The sequence below is a fragment of the Hyla sarda genome, chromosome 6 (assembly GCF_029499605.1).
Source record: "Hyla sarda isolate aHylSar1 chromosome 6, aHylSar1.hap1, whole genome shotgun sequence".
Lineage (NCBI taxonomy): Eukaryota > Metazoa > Chordata > Amphibia > Anura > Hylidae > Hyla > Hyla sarda.
Genome location: NC_079194.1, coordinates 252,692,146 through 252,711,693, shown reverse-complemented (window position 1 = coordinate 252,711,693; position 19,548 = coordinate 252,692,146). Strand labels below are relative to the sequence as shown.

Here is a 19,548-nt window from a genome sequence, read left to right as displayed (position 1 = left end):
TTTTGTCGCACAATGATTTTTTTTTCCGTTTCACCGTAGATTTTTGGGCAAAATGACTGACATCATTACAAAGTAGAATTGGTGGCGCAAAAAATAAGCCATCATATGGTTTTTAAGGTGCAAAATTGAAAGAGTTATGATTTATTTATTTTTTTTCCTCCACTGTGAATGGGGCCTCTAGTGTCAAGATTGCATCGTCTGATAGTCTGGGGAGGGCCGTTTTAATGATATAGTCTTGGAGCGTCAAAGTTGGCTCGAGTGGCGGGGAATGAGAGGGGGGGGGGGGAGGGAAGATTATAAAGGGCAGAGTAGTATTTTTCAAATGCCACTAATATGTCTTTTGTGAGGTGGCTCTTCCCGCCCTCAGGTGTGTGGATGGATGGTATGTATAGGGCAGCCCGTTTGTCCCTGAGGGCCCTCGCTAAAATCCTTCCAGGTTTATTGCCCCACTCGTAGAAGGATCGCGAGCATTGCTGTCGGTACCTTTTGTATGAGTCATTGAGTATGATATTAATGTCGTGTCGCACCTTAATCAACTCCCTGAGAGTGGACTCTTGCAGAGTCTGTTTATGTAAGGCCTCCAATTTGGTTAAGGACTCGAAGAGTCGTTTGAGTTTCCCCGCTTTCTCCCTTTTCAAACGCGAGGCATGCTTGATCAGGACTCCCCGCAACACACATTTAAGTGCTTCCCACTGTATCGGGAGAGGGGTCGGATCAGATACATGGTCACTGCGGAAATGTGACACAGTTGATTTCAAATCCGCCAGACATACAGCGTCCAACAGCAGGGATTCATTAAGGCGCCACATGAATCGGGATGTGTCAAGGTTAGGGATGTGAAACGTGCAAAATACCGGTGCATGATCAGAAAGAAAGAAATTCCCTATGTGTGTTGAGGAGAGGCGGGTCAAATAGTAATGGGGTAAAAATACATAGTCCAACCTACTGTATGTCCCGTGTGGGTTAGAGTAATGGGTGTAGTCCCTCTCGTCCGGGTGCTGGAGGCGCCACACGTCGCACAACTGTGTGTAGAAGACGACGAAGTTTACTCAACTGGCGGTAGGACACAGATGTGCGCCGCGTGGACGCATCCAGCAGGGGTTGCAAGGGGACGTTAAAGTCGCCACTGAGTAACAACATGCCCTGAGCGAAGTCAGTTAAGTCTTCTAGTACCCGGGTCAGGAACACAATTTGAGCAGAATTCGGTGAGTATATGGTCGCTACAGTCAGCACTTGGTCCATAACCTTATCCTTTACAAATAGGTAACGTGCTGCCGGGTCGGAACGGACCTCAGAGATTATAAAGGGAATCGACCTGTGGAACCCAATAGACACTCCTTTGGAACGTGAATCGGGGTTGGGGCTGTGAACCCAAGTAGGGTAGTAACGGCTAAGGGACGTTGGGATATGTCCCTCCTTAAAATGTGTCTCTTGCAGGCACAATATCTGGACCTTCTTCTTGTGCATGTGGTATAGTATGTTGGATCTCTTTTCAGGGACATTAAAACCCTGTACATTCAATGTTGCTAGTTTAACAACAGCCATACTCACAGAGGCGTGGTCAGGTGACGGAGGCGGTGGTCAGCCGAGTTCAGGTAACAAACGACCGGAGAGTTCTACAACAAATACAAAAAAGAGGTAAATAAAAACAAAAGGAACAGTTAGAAACTGATAACAAGGGAGTCTCAAAGAAAAAAGCAAGTAATCTTGCAAGGGGATACTAATTGCAGATAAAACCTCTGCACACTGGGAGCACTTGCGTACACCCGCCCTAATTGGGGGAGGAAGTGAGTGAGTGGAGTTGAGAGGAACTAAGGCCACTATGTGTAGGTACACTAACAGTTATTTCTATCAAGTATGACAGAGACTCCGAGAGTCCGTCCACGGCTGGCTAACTATGAAAGGCCGATCTACATACAGGATCGGGCGAGTAAATGATTACCGGGGAATGCTACTGGAATACTAGTGTACAGGGGTACAATTCTAAGTTGTATGTGAGCTGCTAGAAGATGGAGATCGTGGGTGAGATCAAACCGCGGTACATAACATCAGAACCATACAAGACTACTGAGCACATTTGTTGGAGCCAGTTCATCAAGTCTCATGAGAGGGACCATCCGTTCTGTAACGCTGTCTGCGTTGACGCTGCGGCATCGGCCAATCCGGGTGAGGTCGTCTGGCAGCAGATCTCTGGGAAGCCCCCATATTGGGGGGGGCAGCATAAGGGTCTTGTAGGAATGCAGTCCAGTCAGGTAGGGTCAGGTGTGGAAGCCCCAAGAGTTCCAGAAACTGGGGAAGGTCTCCTGGCGTTTTCATACTCGCTGTTATGTCTCCTGAAGTCACATGCAAAGCGAAAGGGAATCCCCAGTGGTAAGTAATTTGCCGGTCCTGTAGCATACGCAGTAGGGGTTTCAGAAGGGCTCTCTGTCTCAGGGTGCGCCTAGACAGGTCAGGGTAGATTTGAAGTCTAGCTCCGTCAAAGTCCACTTCGCCTTTTTGGCGTATTCTCTGCATGATTTGTTCTTTCAGGGTGTACTTGTGAATCCTGCAGATAACATCACGTGGACGGGACGGGTCAGTGCTGGGGGCTCTAAGCGCCCTATGGACCCTGTCAATTTCGATGGGAGAGTCCGGCGGCCGATCTAGAATCATATTAAATATCCCCACCACAGTGTGCAGCAAGTCCGGAGTCCTGGTGGCCTCAGGCAGCCCCCTCAGTCGCACATTATTGCGACGGTTACGGTTCTCAATGTCGTCGAGATGGTCCGTGAGTGCTAGCTGAGTAGTGCCATGATTGTGCACAACAGATTGCATATCCTTAATGGTCTCCAGCACAGATGATTGAAAGTCCTCCAGAGCAGACACCCTAGTCTGTAATGCAGAGACATCTTTCTTAACTGGTTGCAGGTCCTGGCGCCATGCATATTTCAGGTCTAGAGCCATGGCTGACATATCTGCCTTAGTCGGTAAAAGGGACAATAGTGCCTGAAGTTCTGGGTGCCCCTTCAGCAGGGCCACAGCTAGTGCAGGGGGAGGCAGGTCAGCAGAGTGCAAGCCTGCAGCAGCATGTGGAGTTGCAGGGGCCGATAGTTGTTGCAGGGGCTGTAAGTAGGGAGAGCTCCTCAAGGTGTTCCCATCTGTTAAACGTGCATTAGTTCCCTGTGCATCCATGGCCAGTGGGTGTGAGGGGTCAGGTGACTGTACGTTTCTCGAGGTTCCAGGAGCTTGTGATGGTTGGGGGGGGGCGCAAGAGCCGACCCCCCATGCAACAGGACAGGGGTCAGATTCTCAATTGCCAACTCACCCTCAGATGAGGAGTGACATAGTCCAGGAGAGGTCGGGGGACTCCGGAATATGGAGGGAATGCTTTGTGAGGGGGATGGGGCCCCTCCCGGGCATGGTGGTGGAGGAGTAGGGTTGTTAGGCAATGGTGGTGAGTGACTGCACGGGTGCCCCTGGGACTCATCCCATCCCGACATACCGTTGCTGACCGCCAAGTCCCTCACTTCAGCAGCTGCAGAGGAGGATCGCAGGGTCTGTGCGTGATCCCGGCCTTTCACATCAAGGCTGCCATGTGCTCCCCGTGCGCGACTCGCCTGTAGCCTCAGAGGGGAGAGTCCCGGAGAAGCCGCCTCCTCGCTGGGTGCTGGTAGGGACCCCTGCTTGTCCGCTCCTCTCGTCGGGAGGTTCATTAGTGCCGGTAGAGGTTGCTTCGTCGGTCCTGCGGCTGCTCCAATCTCCCTTCGTTGTGCGGACTGAGCGGGAGGTGGGGCGGACGCGCTCTCCTCCTGTGGTGGCCGCGCCATCTTGGAGAGCCCGGCCATCTGGTTCCGCCTCTCCTCCAGCTCCTGCAGCGGTGCAAAAAAGTTTGAAATGGGGACCGTCTGCTGCTGCGGTGGTCCCTGCTTCTTTCTCTGCCTCCCCGATCTCCTTGTGCCCATGGAAGTGGAGTAAATCACCCGGTAAAGTGCCGTGTAGACGGAGCTCTGCAGTCCCACGTCCGCTCACTCACATGGCTAGCCACGCCCCCGAGTTATGATTTTTTAAAGGCAAGGAGCAAAAAACGAAAATGCAAAAACGGAAAAAACCCCGGTCCTTAAGGGGTTAAAACTACTCAAGGTACAACACACAGGGCCCAAATTCTCACCAAAAATGTAAAAAAGAATGAATATATATATACAGAGCTATAAAAAAAAAAGGGAAAAATCCCTTTCAATGTGCATTGTTTATAATCCAATAAACCATTAGCTGATATTAACTACTTAGGTAATATTTATCAATTGTTATCTTATTTTATATTATTTTTCTTGGTCAAACTTCTTCTCTTGTTACTCCTGTAATATAATCAGACAATCTGGTACAATACACCGCAAACATTACCAGCAGTACGATTAACGCAAAAGTTATCCTCAGATACTGGACTGGTACATCACAACTGATATCAGATAATTTTTATACACCACAAAAGTTACCAGCCGTACGATACCCACAAAAGCTACTTGACTGATACAATACAAAAAGATGTCAGAGTTAGCTCTAAAAGCTATCAGAAGTACGGATTCACAAAAGATATCAGGGATACAGATCACTCAACACATACAGAGATTTAAAAAAAATATATTTTTTTTAATCTACAGCACTTTTAATTCCCTTGACTGTATCCACTGAGTATATTCAAAAATCAAAATCCAAGCAAAACATTTTTCCGAATCGAAAATGTCTACTAGATTTCTTGAAGCTCAAAACTCAAACAGAAATCTTATTAAGAAGTGCATTTTCAATGTTAATGTTGGCAAAAAGAACATTTTACTGGTTCTCTCACAACCTCTCCCGATTTGCTAAACTGTGGACTTAGATTTAAGCAGCAGCAGTCAGTCACCTGGGACTAAAACTCCTCTGTGAAATTGAGACCACAAAGCGGGGAGATTCCCTGTCGCTAAGGGCTAGTCCTAGAGGGTCGACAAAAGCTGTCTCCCAGGCTCCCACAAAACTGCCCAAAGGACACAGATAAGCTACAGATTCATAAAGAAATCAGCAGACGTACCATGTTCTTGTGGAGATTAGGCTCCTAGTTTTTGGACAGTTCTGGGTCGCCCTGGATGGCCGGGGGTTTCGGTCCATCAGACTTGGCTCTTCCCTTGAGTGTGGTTCAGGGATCAAATCCCACTTCTGACACCAAATGTTAACCCCTTAACGACGCAGGACGTATATTTACATCCTGCGCCGGCTCCCGCGATATGGCGCGGGGTCGCACCGTGATCCCGCATCATACCGTGCCGAGACCCGCGGCTAATACCACACATCGCCGATCGCGGCGATGTGCGGTATTAACCCTTCAGAAGCGGCGGCCGCTTCTAAAGTGAAAGTGAAACTATCCGGGCTAGTCAGTCGGGCTGTTCGGGACCGCCGCATTGAAATCGCGGCGTCCTGACCAGTGAGCAGGACACCGGGAGGGCTCTTACCTGCCTCCTCTGCGTCCGATCCCCAAATGGCTGCTCCGTGCCCGAGATCCAGGCAGGAGCAGTCAAGTGCCGATAACACTGATCGCTGCCATGGTAACCCATGGCAGGGATCTGTGCAATGAATCAAAGTGTGCAGTGCTATAGCCCTCTATGAGGGCTTTAACACTGCAAAAAAAAATTGTGTACAAAAAAGGTAAAAAATATGTATTAACCCTTTCCTGAACAAAAGTTCAAAACATAAAAGTTTTTCCCATAATAAAAAATTTAACATGTAAATAAAAATAAATATAAACATATGTGGTATCGCCGCGTGCGTAAATGTCCAAACTATAAAACTATATCATTAAATAAACCGTACGGTCAATGGCGTACGCGCAAAAAAATTCCAAAGTCGAAAATAGCGTATTTTTGGTCACATTTCAAACCATAAAAAAATTCATAAAAAGTGATCAAAAAGTCCGATCAAAACAAAAATGGTACCGATAAAAACTTCAGATCACGGCGCAAAAAATGAGCCCTCACACCGTCCCGTCCCCATAAAAATAAAAAAGTTATAGGGGTCAGAAAATGACAATTTTTAACATATACATTTTACTGCTTCTAGTTATGCTTTTTTTCAGAAGTACGACAAAATCAAAAGTATACAAGTAGGGTATCATTTTAACCGTATGGACCTACAAAATAAAGATAAGGTGTTATTTTTACCGAAAAATGTACTGCGTAAAAACGGAAGCCCCAAAAAGTGACAAAATTTAGTTTTTTCTTCAATTTTGTCGCACAATGATTTTTTTTTTCCCGTTTCGCTGAACATTATTGGGTAAAATGACTGATGTCATTACAAAGTAGAATTGGTGGGGCAAAAAATAAGCTGTCACATACAATTTTAGGTGAAAAACTGAAAGAGTTATGATTTTTTAAAGGTAAGGAGGAAAAATGTCAAATGAAAAAACGGAAAAACCCTGAGTCCTTAAGGGGTTAAAGGGGTACTCTGGCCCCGAGACATCTTATCCCCTATCCAAAGGATAGGGGATAAGATGTCTCACCATGGGGTCCCACCGCTGGGGACCTGTTTGAGCTGCACGCCGCGGTGCCAGCTCACAAACAGCCGGGTGGGGACCACGGGGCCGGAGTATCGTGATGTCACGACTCCACCCCCATGTGACGTCTCCCAGCTCCCCCCCTATGCAAGTCTATGGGAGGGGGCGTGACGGCCTCCCAGTCCATAGGTCCTGCCTTGCGCGACTCTGACATCACACGCAGCTCCTGGGATGCAAAAGAGGCTGGAAGAAGTCAGGAGAAGCACGTGCATGCGCCCGAGACCCCTGCATACCACCTAACCATGCCGCTTCAACTCCCGGAGCGCCGAGGCAGGAAGACATAGGTCCGGGAGGCACATTACAATATTAACCCATTAACTACGCAGGACTTAAATGTACGTCCTGGTGAGTTGGTACTTAACGCACCAGGACGTACAATTATGTCCTGCACATCACCTTGAGCATCAGAGCGATGCTTGGGTAATGTGCGGCCGTTGCCGGCTGCTGATAGCACCCAGGGACCCACCAGTAATGGCCGACATCCGCGATCGTACAGATGTCTGCCATTAACCCCTCATCAATACAGATCACGGCATCTGCGGGAGTGCGGTCAGAAAAATTCATGATCGCCCGCAGCGTTGCCGCGGAGATCCAATCATCTGTAATGGCAGACGGAGGTCCCCTCACCTGCCTCTGTCCGTCTCCTGGCATCTCCTGCTATGGTCCGAGATCGAGCAGACCAGAGCAGAAGATAGCCAATAACACTGATCAGTGCTATGCCCTATGCATAGCACTGAACAGTGTTAGCAAGCAAATGATTGCTATAAATAGTTCCCTATGGGGACTATTAACCCCTTAAGGACTAGGGGGTTTTCCATTTTTGCACTTTCTTTTTTTCCTCCTTACCTTTAAAAAATCATAACCCTTTCAATTTTGCACCTAAAAATCCATATTATGGCTTATTTTTTGCGCCACCAATTCTACTTTGCAGTGACATCAGTCATTTTACCCAAAAATCGACGTCAAAAACAAAATAAAAAATTATTGTGAGACAAAATTGAAAAAAAACCCCGCCATTTTGTAACTTTTGGGGGCTTCTGTTTCTACGAAGTCAATTTTTCGGTAAAAATTACACACTCTTTATTCTGTAGGTCCATACAATTAAAATGATACCCTACTTATATCAGTTTGATTTTGTTGTACTTCTGAAAAAAATCATAACTACATGCAGGAAAATTTATATGTGTTACGCCGAGCGCTCCGGGTCCCCGCTCCTCCCCGGAGCGCTCGCTACACTCTCTCCGCTGCAGCGCTCCGGTCAGATCCACTGACCCGGGGCGCTGCGATTCTGCTTCCAGCCGGGATGCGATTCGCGATGCGGGTAGCGCCCGCTCGCGATGCGCACCCCGGCTCCCGTACCTGACTCGCTCTCCCTCGGTCCTGTCCCGGCGCGCGCGGCCCCGCTCCCTAGGGCGCGCGCGCGCCGGGTCTTTGCGATTTAAAGGGCCACTGCGCCGCTGATTGGCGCAGTGATTCCAATTAGTGTCTTCACCTGTGCACTTCCCTATATCACCTCACTTCCCCTGCACTTCCCTGCCGGATCTTGTTGCCATTGTGCCAGTGAAAGCGTTCCTTGTATGTTCCTAGCCTGTGTTCCAGACCTCCTGCCGTTGCCCCTGACTACGATCCTTGCTGCCTGCCCCGACCTTCTGCTACGTCCGACCTTGCTTCTGTCTACTCCCTTGTACCGCGCCTATCTTCAGCAGCCAGAGAGGTTGAGCCGTTGCTAGTGGATACGACCTGGTCACTACCGCCGCAGCAAGACCATCCCGCTTTGCGGCGGGCTCTGGTGAAAACCAGTAGTGACTTAGAACCGATCCACTAGCACGGTCCACGCCAATCCCTCTCTGGCACAGAGGATCCACTACCCGCCAGCCGGCATCGTGACAGTAGATCCGGCCATGGATCCCGCTGAAGTTCCTCTGCCAGTTGTCGCTGACCTCACCACGGTGGTCGCCCAGCAGTCACAACAGATAGCGCAACAAGGCCAACAGCTGTCTCAACTGACCGTTATGCTACAACAGTTACTACCACAGCTTCAGCAGTCATCTCCTCCGCCTGCTCCTGCACCTCCTCCGCAGCGAGTGGCCGCTCCTGGGCTACGCCTATCCTTGCCGGATAAATTTGATGGGGACTCTAAGTTTTGCCGTGGCTTTCTTTCCCAATGTTCCCTGCATCTGGAGATGATGTCGGACCTGTTTCCCACTGAAAGGTCTAAGGTGGCTTTCGTAGTCAGCCTTCTATCCGGAAAAGCCCTGTCATGGGCCACACCGCTCTGGGACCGCAATGACCCCGTCACTGCCTCTGTACACTCCTTCTTCTCGGAAATCCGAAGTGTCTTTGAGGAACCTGCCCGAGCCTCTTCTGCTGAGACTGCCCTGTTGAACCTGGTCCAGGGTAATTCTTCCGTTGGCGAGTATGCCGTACAATTCCGTACTCTTGCTTCAGAATTGTCCTGGAATAATGAGGCCCTCTGCGCGACCTTTAAAAAAGGCCTATCCAGCAACATTAAAGATGTTCTGGCCGCACGAGAAATTCCTGCTAATCTACATGAACTTATTCACCTAGCCACTCGCATTGACATGCGTTTTTCCGAAAGGCGTCAGGAGCTCCGCCAAGATATGGACTCTGTTCGCACGAGGCGTTTCTTCTCCTCGGCTCCTCTCTCCTCTGGTCCCCTGCAATCTGTTCCTGTGCCTCCCGCCGTGGAGGCTATGCAGGTCGACCGGTCTCGCCTGACACCTCAAGAGAGGACACGACGCCGCATGGAGAACCTCTGCCTGTACTGTGCTAGTACCGAACACTTCCTGAGGGATTGTCCTATCCGTCCTCCCCGCCTGGAAAGACGTACGCTGACTCCGCACAAAGGTGAGACAGTCCTTGATGTCTACTCTGCTTCTCCACGTCTTACTGTGCCTGTGCGGATGTCTGCCTCTGCCTTCTCCTTCTCTACCGTGGCCTTCTTGGACTCTGGATCTGCAGGAAATTTTATTTTGGCCTCTCTCGTCAACAGGTTCAACATCCCAGTGACCAGTCTCGCCAGACCCCTTTACATCAATTGTGTAAACAATGAAAGATTGGACTGTACCATACGCTTCCGCACGGAGCCCCTTCTAATGAGCATCGGATCTCATCACGAGAGGATTGAACTTTTGGTCCTCCCCAATTGCACCTCGGAAATTCTCCTTGGAATTCCCTGGCTTCAACTTCATTCCCCAACCCTGGATTGGTCCACTGGGGAGATCAAGAGTTGGGGGCCCTCTTGTTCCAAGGACTGTCTAAGACCGGTTCCCAGTAACCCTTGCCGTGACTCTGTGGTTCCCTCAGTAACCGGTCTCCCTAAGGCCTATATGGACTTCGCGGATGTTTTCTGCAAAAAACAAGCTGAGACTCTACCTCCTCACAGGCCTTATGATTGCCCTATCGACCTCCTCCCGGGTACTACTCCACCCCGGGGCAGAATTTATCCTCTCTCTGCCCCAGAGACTCTTGCCATGTCTGAGTATGTCCAGGAAAATTTAAAAAAGGGCTTTATCCGTAAATCCTCCTCTCCTGCCGGAGCTGGATTTTTCTTTGTGTCCAAAAAAGATGGCTCCCTACGTCCTTGCATTGACTACCGCGGTCTTAATAAAATCACGGTTAAGAACCGCTACCCCCTACCCCTCATCTCTGAACTTTTTGATCGCCTCCAAGGTGCCCACATCTTTACTAAATTGGACTTAAGAGGCGCCTATAACCTCATCCGCATCAGAGAGGGGGATGAGTGGAAAACGGCGTTTAACACCAGAGATGGACACTTTGAGTATCTGGTCATGCCCTTTGGCCTGTGCAACGCCCCTGCTGTCTTCCAAGACTTTGTCAATGAAATTTTTCGTGATCTGCTATACTCCTGTGTTGTTGTATATCTGGACGATATCCTAATTTTCTCTGCCAATCTAGAAGAACACCGCCAGCATGTCCGTATGGTTCTTCAGAGACTTCGTGACAATCAACTCTATGCCAAAATTGAGAAATGTCTGTTTGAATGCCAATCTCTTCCTTTTCTAGGATATTTGGTCTCTGGCCAGGGACTACAAATGGATCCAGACAAACTCTCTGCCGTCTTAGATTGGCCACGCCCCTCCGGACTCCGTGCTATCCAACGCTTTTTGGGGTTCGCCAATTATTACAGGCAATTTATTCCACATTTTTCTACCGTTGTGGCTCCTATCGTGGCTTTAACCAAAAAAAATGCCGATCCCAAGTCGTGGCCTCCTCAAGCGGAAGACGCCTTTAAACGACTCAAGTCTGCCTTTTCTTCGGCTCCCGTGCTCTCCAGACCTGACCCTTCCAAACCCTTCCTATTGGAGGTTGATGCCTCCTCAGTGGGAGCTGGAGCTGTTCTTTTACAAAAAAATTCTTCCGGGCATGCTGTCACTTGTGGTTTTTTTTCTAGGACCTTCTCTCCGGCGGAGAGGAACTACTCCATCGGGGATCGAGAGCTTCTAGCCATTAAATTAGCACTTGAGGAATGGAGGCATCTGCTGGAGGGATCAAGATTTCCAGTTATTATTTACACCGACCACAAGAACCTCTCCTACCTCCAGTCTGCCCAACGGCTGAATCCTCGCCAGGCCCGGTGGTCTCTGTTCTTTGCCCGATTTAATTTTGAGATTCACTTTCGTCCTGCCGATAAGAACATTAGGGCCGATGCTCTCTCTCGTTCCTCGGATGCCTCAGAAGTTGAACTCTCTCCGCAACACATCATTCCACCTGACTGCCTGATCTCCACTTCTCCAGCCTCCATCAGGCAAACTCCTCCAGGAAAGACCTTTGTTTCTCCACGCCAACGCCTCGGAATCCTCAAATGGGGTCACTCCTCCCATCTCGCTGGTCATGTGGGCATCAAGAAATCTGTGCAACTCATCTCCCGCTTCTATTGGTGGCCGACTCTGGAGACGGATGTTGTGGACTTTGTGCGAGCCTGCACTATCTGTGCCCGGGATAAGACTCCTCGCCAGAAGCCCGCTGGTTTTCTTCATCCCCTGCCTGTCCCCGAACAGCCTTGGTCTCTGATTGGTATGGATTTTATTACTGATTTACCCCCTTCCCGTGGCAACACTGTTATTTGGGTGGTCGTTGATCGATTCTCCAAAATGGCACATTTCATCCCTCTTCCTGGTCTTCCTTCAGCGCCTCAGTTGGCTAAACAATTTTTTGTACACATTTTTCGTCTTCACGGATTGCCTACGCAGATCGTCTCGGATAGAGGCGTCCAATTCGTGTCTAAATTCTGGAGGGCTCTCTGTAAACAACTCAAGATTAAATTAAATTTTTCTTCTGCATATCATCCCCAGTCCAATGGACAAGTAGAAAGAATTAACCAAGTCTTGGGTGATTATTTGCGACATTTTGTTTCCTCCCGCCAGGATGACTGGGCAGATCTCCTTCCATGGGCCGAATTCTCGTATAACTTCAGAGTCTCTGAATCTTCCTCCAAATCCCCATTTTTCGTGGTGTACGGCCGTCACCCTCTTCCCCCCCTCCCTACCCCCTTGCCCTCTGGTCTGCCCGCTGTGGATGAAATTTCTCGTGACCTTTCCATTATATGGAGAGAGACCCAAAATTCTCTCCTACAGGCTTCATCACGCATGAAGAGGTTCGCGGATAAGAAAAGAAGAGCTCCTCCCGTTTTTTCCCCTGGAGACAAGGTATGGCTCTCCGCTAAATATGTCCGCTTCCGTGTCCCTAGCTACAAGTTGGGACCACGCTATCTTGGTCCTTTCAAAATTTTGTGTCAAATTAATCCTGTCTCTTACAAACTTCTTCTTCCTCCTTCTCTTCGTATCCCTAATGCCTTTCACGTCTCTCTTCTTAAACCACTCATCCTCAACCGTTTTTCTCCCAAATCTGTTCCTCCCACTCCTGTTTCCGGCTCCTCGGACATCTTCTCTGTCAAAGAGATCTTAGCCTCTAAAAAGGTCAGAGGGAAAACTTTTTTTCTAGTGGACTGGGAGGGTTGTGGTCCTGAAGAGAGATCCTGGGAACCTGAGGACAACATCCTAGATAAAAGTCTGCTCCTCAGGTTCTCAGGCCCTAAAAAGAGGGGGAGACCCAAGGGGGGGGGTACTGTTACGCCGAGCGCTCCGGGTCCCCGCTCCTCCCCGGAGCGCTCGCTACACTCTCTCCGCTGCAGCGCTCCGGTCAGATCCACTGACCCGGGGCGCTGCGATTCTGCTTCCAGCCGGGATGCGATTCGCGATGCGGGTAGCGCCCGCTCGCGATGCGCACCCCGGCTCCCGTACCTGACTCGCTCTCCATCGGTCCTGTCCCGGCGCGCGCGCGCCGGGTCTTTGCGATTTAAAGGGCCACTGCGCCGCTGATTGGCGCAGTGATTCCAATTAGTGTCTTCACCTGTGCACTTCCCTATATCACCTCACTTCCCCTGCACTTCCCTGCCGGATCTTGTTGCCATTGTGCCAGTGAAAGCGTTCCTTGTATGTTCCTAGCCTGTGTTCCAGACCTCCTGCCGTTGCCCCTGACTACGATCCTTGCTGCCTGCCCCGACCTTCTGCTACGTCCGACCTTGCTTCTGTCTACTCCCTTGTACCGCGCCTATCTTCAGCAGCCAGAGAGGTTGAGCCGTTGCTAGTGGATACGACCTGGTCACTACCGCCGCAGCAAGACCATCCCGCTTTGCGGCGGGCTCTGGTGAAAACCAGTAGTGACTTAGAACCGATCCACTAGCACGGTCCACGCCAATCCCTCTCTGGCACAGAGGATCCACTACCCGCCAGCCGGCATCGTGACAATATGTTTAAAATTGTCATCTTCTGACCCCTATAACTTTTTTATTTTACCGCATATGGGTTGGTATGAGGGCTCATTTTTTGCACCGTGATCTGAAGTTTTTAGCGGTACCCTTTTTGTATTGATCGGACTTGTTGATCATGATAAAAAAAGTGACCAAAAGTACAATATTTTGGACTTTGGAATTTTTTTGCGCGTACGCCATTGACCGTGCGGTTTAATTAACAATATATTTTTATTATTCGGACATTTCCGCATGCGGCGATACCACATATGTTTATTTTTATTTACACTGCTTTTTTTTTTAAATGGGAAAAGGGGGGTGATTCAAACTTTTAATAGGGGAGGTGTTAAATGATCTTTATTCACTTTTTTTTCACTTTTTTTTTGCAGTGTTATAGCTCCCATAGGGGGCTATAACACTGCACACACTGATCTTTTACATTGATCAATGGTTTCTCATAGGAAACCAGTGTTCGATGATTCTGCCACTTGACTGCTCATGCCTGGATTTCAGGCATTGAGCAGTCATTCGGTGATCGGACACCAGGAGGCAAGGTAGGAGACCCTTCTCATGTCTAACAGCTTTTCGGGATGCCGCGATTTCGCCGCAGCGATCCCGAACAGCTCCCTGAGCTAACCGGCATGGTTTCACTTTCCCTTTAGACGCAGCGTTCAACTTTGAATGCCGCGTCTAAAGGGTTAATAGCGCGCGGCACCGCGATCACTGCCACGCGCAATTAGCCACGGGTCCCGGCCGTTGTTAGAGGCCGGGCCCGACCCGCTATGACGCAGGGCCACGTTGTGGCCCCGCGTTATAGAAAGGGAAAGGACTCAGGATGTACCGGTACGTCCTTGGTCCTTAAGGGGTTAAAGTGTAAAAATAAAAGTACAAAAAAATTGAAAAATCCCCTCCCCAATAAAAATTTTAATTGTCAATTTTCCCCCCATTTTCCCCCCAAAGATTGTAATTTTTTTTTTTATAATCATATTTGGTATCGCCGCGTGCATTAATATCCGAACTATTAAAATATAAATGTTCATGTGTACGGTGAACGGCGTGAACGTAAAAAAAAAAAAAGTCCAAAATTGCTACTTTATTATAACATTTTATTCCCCCCAAAAATTGATAAAAAATTTATTAAAAGTTTTATATATGCAAATGTGGTATAAAAAAAAAATTACAGATCACGGCGCAAAAAATGAGCCCTCATGCCGCCGCTTATATGGAAAAAAAAAATAGTTATAGGTCAGTAAAATAGAGGGATTTTAAACGCACTAATTTGGTTAAAAAGTTTGCAATTTTTTTTTAGCGGTACAGTAATAGAAAAGTATGTATTCTTGGGTATCATTTTAATCGTATTGACCCACAGAATAAAGAAAACAGGTCTATTTTACCAAAAAGTGTACAGCATGAAAACAAAACCTTCCAAAATTAGCAAAATTGTGGTTTTCTTATCAATTTCCCCACACAAATAGCATTTTTTGGTTGCGCCATACATTTTATGGTAAAATGAGTGATGTCATTACAAAGGACAACGGGGTCGCGCAAAAAATAAGCCCACATACTAGTCTGTGGATGAAGATATAAGAGTTATGATTTTTAGAAGGCAGGGAGGAGAAAACATAAAAATAAAATTGTCTGAGTCCTTAACCCCTTAAGGACTCAGGGTTTTTCCGTTTTTGCACTTTAGTTTTTTCCTCCTTACCGTTAAAAAATCATAACCCTTTCAATTTTGCACCTAAAAATCCATATGGTGGCTTATTTTTTGCGCCACCAATTCTACTTTGCAGTGACATTAGTCATTTTATCCCAAAATCTACGGCAAAATGGAAAAAAAATCATTGTGTGACAAAATTGAAGAAAAAATGCCATTTTGTAATTTTTGGGGGCTTCCGTTTCTACACAGTAAATTTTTTTGGTAAAAATGACACCTTCTCTTTATTCTGTAGGTCCATACGATTAAAATGATACCCTACTTATTTAGGTTTGATTTTGTTGAAAAAAATCATAGCTACATGCAGGAAAATTTATACGTTTAAAATTGTCATCTTCTGACCCCTATAACTTTTTTATTTTTTTCCATGTATGGGGCAGTATGAGGGCTAATTTTTTGCGCCATGATCTGAAGTTTTTAGCGGTACCATTTTTATATTGATCGGACTTATTGATCGCTTTTTATTCATTATATAAAATGTGACCAAAAATACGCTATTTTGGACTTTGAAATTTGTTTGCGCGTATGCCATTGACCATGCGATTATTAATTAATGATATATTTTTATCATTCGGACATTTTTGCATGCGGCGATACCACATGTTTATTTTTATTTACACAGTTTTTTTTTAAGTGGGAAAGGGGGGGGGGTGATTCAAACTTTTAGTAGGGAAGGGGTTAAATGATCTTTATTTACTTTGTTTTTGCAATGTTATAGCTCACAGAGGGATATAAAACACTGCACACACTGATCTTTTACATTGATCAATGGTTTCTCATAGGAAACCATTGATCAATGATTCTGCCGCTTGAGTGCTCATGCCTGAATCTAAGGCATTGAGCAGTCATTCGGCGATAGGGCAACAGGAGGTAAGGTAAGGGACCCTCCTGCTGTCCTAGAGCTGTCTGGGATCCCGAACAGCACCCTGAGCTAACTGGCAATGTTTTACTTTCACTTTAGACGTGGTGTTCAACTTAGAACGGCGCGTCTAAAGGGTTAATAGCGTGCGACACTGCGATCAGTGCCGCGTGCTATTAGCCACGGGTCAACGGCCGGGCCCGACCCGCTAGTGGCCTCGCGTTATAGAACGGGAGCAGACTCAGGACGTACAGGTATGCCCTGAGTCCTTAAGGAGTTAAGGCCCAAATGGGCTGAGTCCTTAAGGGGTTAAAGGGGTACTCCGGTGGAAAACTTTTAATTTTTTTTAAATCAACTGGTGCATTAAAGTTTTGCAGATTTGTAAATTACTTCTATTAATAAATCTTAATCCTTCCCGTACTAATTAGCTGCTGAATACAACAGAGGAAATTCTTTTCTTTTTGGAACACAGTGCTCTCTGCTGACATCCCTGTCCATTTTAGGAACTGACCAGAGCAGCATATGTTTGCTATAGGGATTTTCACCTACTCTGGACAGTTCTTAAAATGGACAGAGATGTCAGCAGAGAGCACTGTGCTCGTGAAAATAATTTGTTCTGTAGTATTAAGCAGCTAATAAGTACTGGAAGGATTAAACATTTTTTCATAGAAGTAATTTACAAATCTGTTTAAATTTCTGGCACCAGTTGATTAAAAACAAAACAAAAAAACTACCCCTTTAAACCACCCGCAGCAGAGACAGCAGGAGGGGGACGCGAGAATCGCCGACCTGCACCGCCTGGCAAAAGAAAACAGCTGATCCCATCACCAGCCCTAGGACCAGGAGGTAAAACCTCATGCTTCCTATAGGAACAGGAAATACTAAGGGGTTATCCGAGGAGGGGGCCTTTTTAACCTCTTCTGTGCTTCCTGTTCCTATAGATGGGTGACAATCACGTGGTGCTGTTAGGATGATGATTAGAATTTTTTTTAATAAACATATTTGGTATCACCGCGTGCATAAATGTCTGAACTATTAAAATATAATGTTAATGATCCCGTATGGTGAACGGCGTAAACGTAAAAAAAAATGCTTTTTTTTGTCACATCACATTCCCCCCCATATAAAATGCAAATTATGGTTTTGATAAAAAGTACAGATCATGGCGCAAAAAATTAGCCCTCATACAGCCGCTTATATGGAAAAATTTGAGAGTTATATGTCGTCAAAATAAAGGGATTTTAAATATACTTGTTTGGTTAAAGAGTTTGAGATTTTATTTAAGAGGTACAATAATAGAAAAGTATCTAATCATGGGATAAATTTTAATCGTATTGACCCACAGCATAAAGAAAATGTCATTTTTATAGTAAAGTGTGAAAACAAAACCTTCCAAAATTTGCGAAAGTGCGGTTTTCTTTTTAATTTCCCCACACAAATCATAAAATTTTTTTGGTTGCACCATACATTTTATGGTAAAATGAGTAATGTCATTACAAAGGACTGGTCACGCAAAAAACAAACCCTCATATGGGTCTGTGGATGAAAATATAAAAAGAGTTATGATTTTTAGAAGGCGAGGAGGAAAAAACATGCAAAAATAAAATTGGCTGCGTCCTTAAGGAGTTAAAATTAAAGGGGTATTCCAGGAAAAAAACTTATATATCTCAACTGGCTCCAGATAGTTAAACAGATTTGTAAATTACTTCTATTTAAAAAAAATCTTAATCCTTCCAATAAATTATCAGCTGCTGAAGTTGAGTTGTTCTTTTCTGTCTGGCAACAGTGCTCTCTGCTGACATCTCTGCTTGTCTCGGGAACTGCACAGAGTAGAAGAGGTTTGCTATGGGGATCATCTGACTAATTCCCTGATATAAGCCCATATATGTCAGGAATGAAAAAATGTAAAAAGCTGTGTGATCAAGGCACCCTAAGCTATTTATTGATATTCGATTTTTCTGGAGATTGGCAACAGCTCCTCTTCATTTGTCTGGTATGCTGGGAGTTGTAGTTTGCAACAGCTGGAGGCACACTGTTTTTAAAAAACCTACAGGCTGATTTTGCTTATCCCTTTCCCCTACCTGCAGGGGGGAGGCATCTAAGTTGTGTGAACTGTGTGAGTTCTTTATGGCTGCCTCCCAGCTGCAGCGTTGTGTTGGGCACTTCCGCCACACGTCTGTTTCCTCCTCCCTGCCGCTGTCAGGCACTTTAGCTGCATATCTTATCCTCTTTTCCTCTGCTGTCCCCCCCCCCCCCTTCCTTTTGCTGCATGTTTCATCCTCCTTCCTCCCACTGGTCACACTGGTGGCCAGAACAAAAGTAGGGGGGGATTAAACAATGCTACATTTATAACACTGCAGGGGCAAATTATCTCTCGGAGCTGCATGCATTGGAGGGAGCTTGACCCTGAAGCTCCCATTGACTTTAAAGGCAGCTTGAACATGTATCCACATGGAAAAGAAGTGACATGTCACTTATATTCAGTGCAGTTCCCTATCAAACATTAAAGGGGTATTCCAGGCCAAAACTTTTTTTATATATCAACTGGCTCCGGAATGTTAAACAGATTTGTAAATTACTTTGATTAAAAAATCTTAATCCTTCCAATAATTCTTAGCTTCTGAAGTTGAGTTGTTGTTTTCTGTCTAACTGCTCTCTGCTCTCAGGAGCTGTGCAGTCCCTATGGGGATATTTTCCCATCATGCACAGCTCCCAGGACGTGACATCATCAATGAGCAGTTAGACAGAAAACTTCAGAAGCTAATAACTATTGGAAGGATTAAGATTTTTTAATAGAAGTAATTTACAAATCTGTTTAACTTTCCGGAGCCAGTTGATATATATAAAAAATTTTTTTTGCCTGGAATACCCCTTTAACTGGGCAAAAAAAAATGTTTCATAAAAACATACATTAACCCCTTCCTTATTAAAAGTTTAAATCATCCCCCTTTTTCCAAATTCCATATAAAAAATATATAAACATAATAAAAATAAACATATGTGGTTGTACTAAGAAACAATCCACACCTGCACTCACCGCTAGGGTACCGCAACTCCGGCTTGTCTCATCCGATTCCTCTTATCAAAGACCGGGCATCTCAGATGTAATGGCGCTCAGAAGAAGGCGACTGCCGGCGGTTTCACGCAATCATAATGCGCTTCATCCGGCCTTACTCACGTCATCGCGCCGTGCAACTTTAAGTAAAGCATAGCTGTGATCATGTGACCACCCATTACGTCAGCCACAAACCAGGTAAGGAAAAACTATAAATAATACTAACTCCCCACTACCAAATGTGCTTTAAAAACACTAGCGTTATTATAGTACTAACACTTTATAAAAATGGTGACAGATCTAATCTATCATTAAGCCCCATTGGGCCCTGCGCATCCAATGTTAAAATCCAATGTGCTTCTGCTCGCAAAAGGGCACGCCCCCTACCCTGTCTTCTCGGGCAGCTATCTATGTGCATCAACCCTCCAAACTTCAAATTGTCGCAAACTCCTTTGTGTACCTCCTTCATGTGTTCAACGAACCTATGAGGTCCTCCTCCTTTTCTTACAGAATATAGGTGCTCTCGGACTCGTATTCTCAATTGGGGCTCCGTTTTTCCTATATATAA

At 46.4% G+C, this 19,548-nt stretch overlaps 1 protein-coding gene across 1 annotated transcript in view; it reads right to left on the bottom strand.

Moving 5' to 3' along the window:
- Positions 1–19,548, bottom strand: part of LOC130276918 (uncharacterized) — a 121,944-nt gene that overhangs the window by 46,117 nt on the left and 56,279 nt on the right. The window contains exon 3 of the mRNA XM_056526926.1: positions 1,552–1,616. The gene's annotated coding sequence lies outside the window, so the exon portion shown is untranslated. The remainder of the gene's footprint in view (positions 1–1,551; positions 1,617–19,548) is intronic.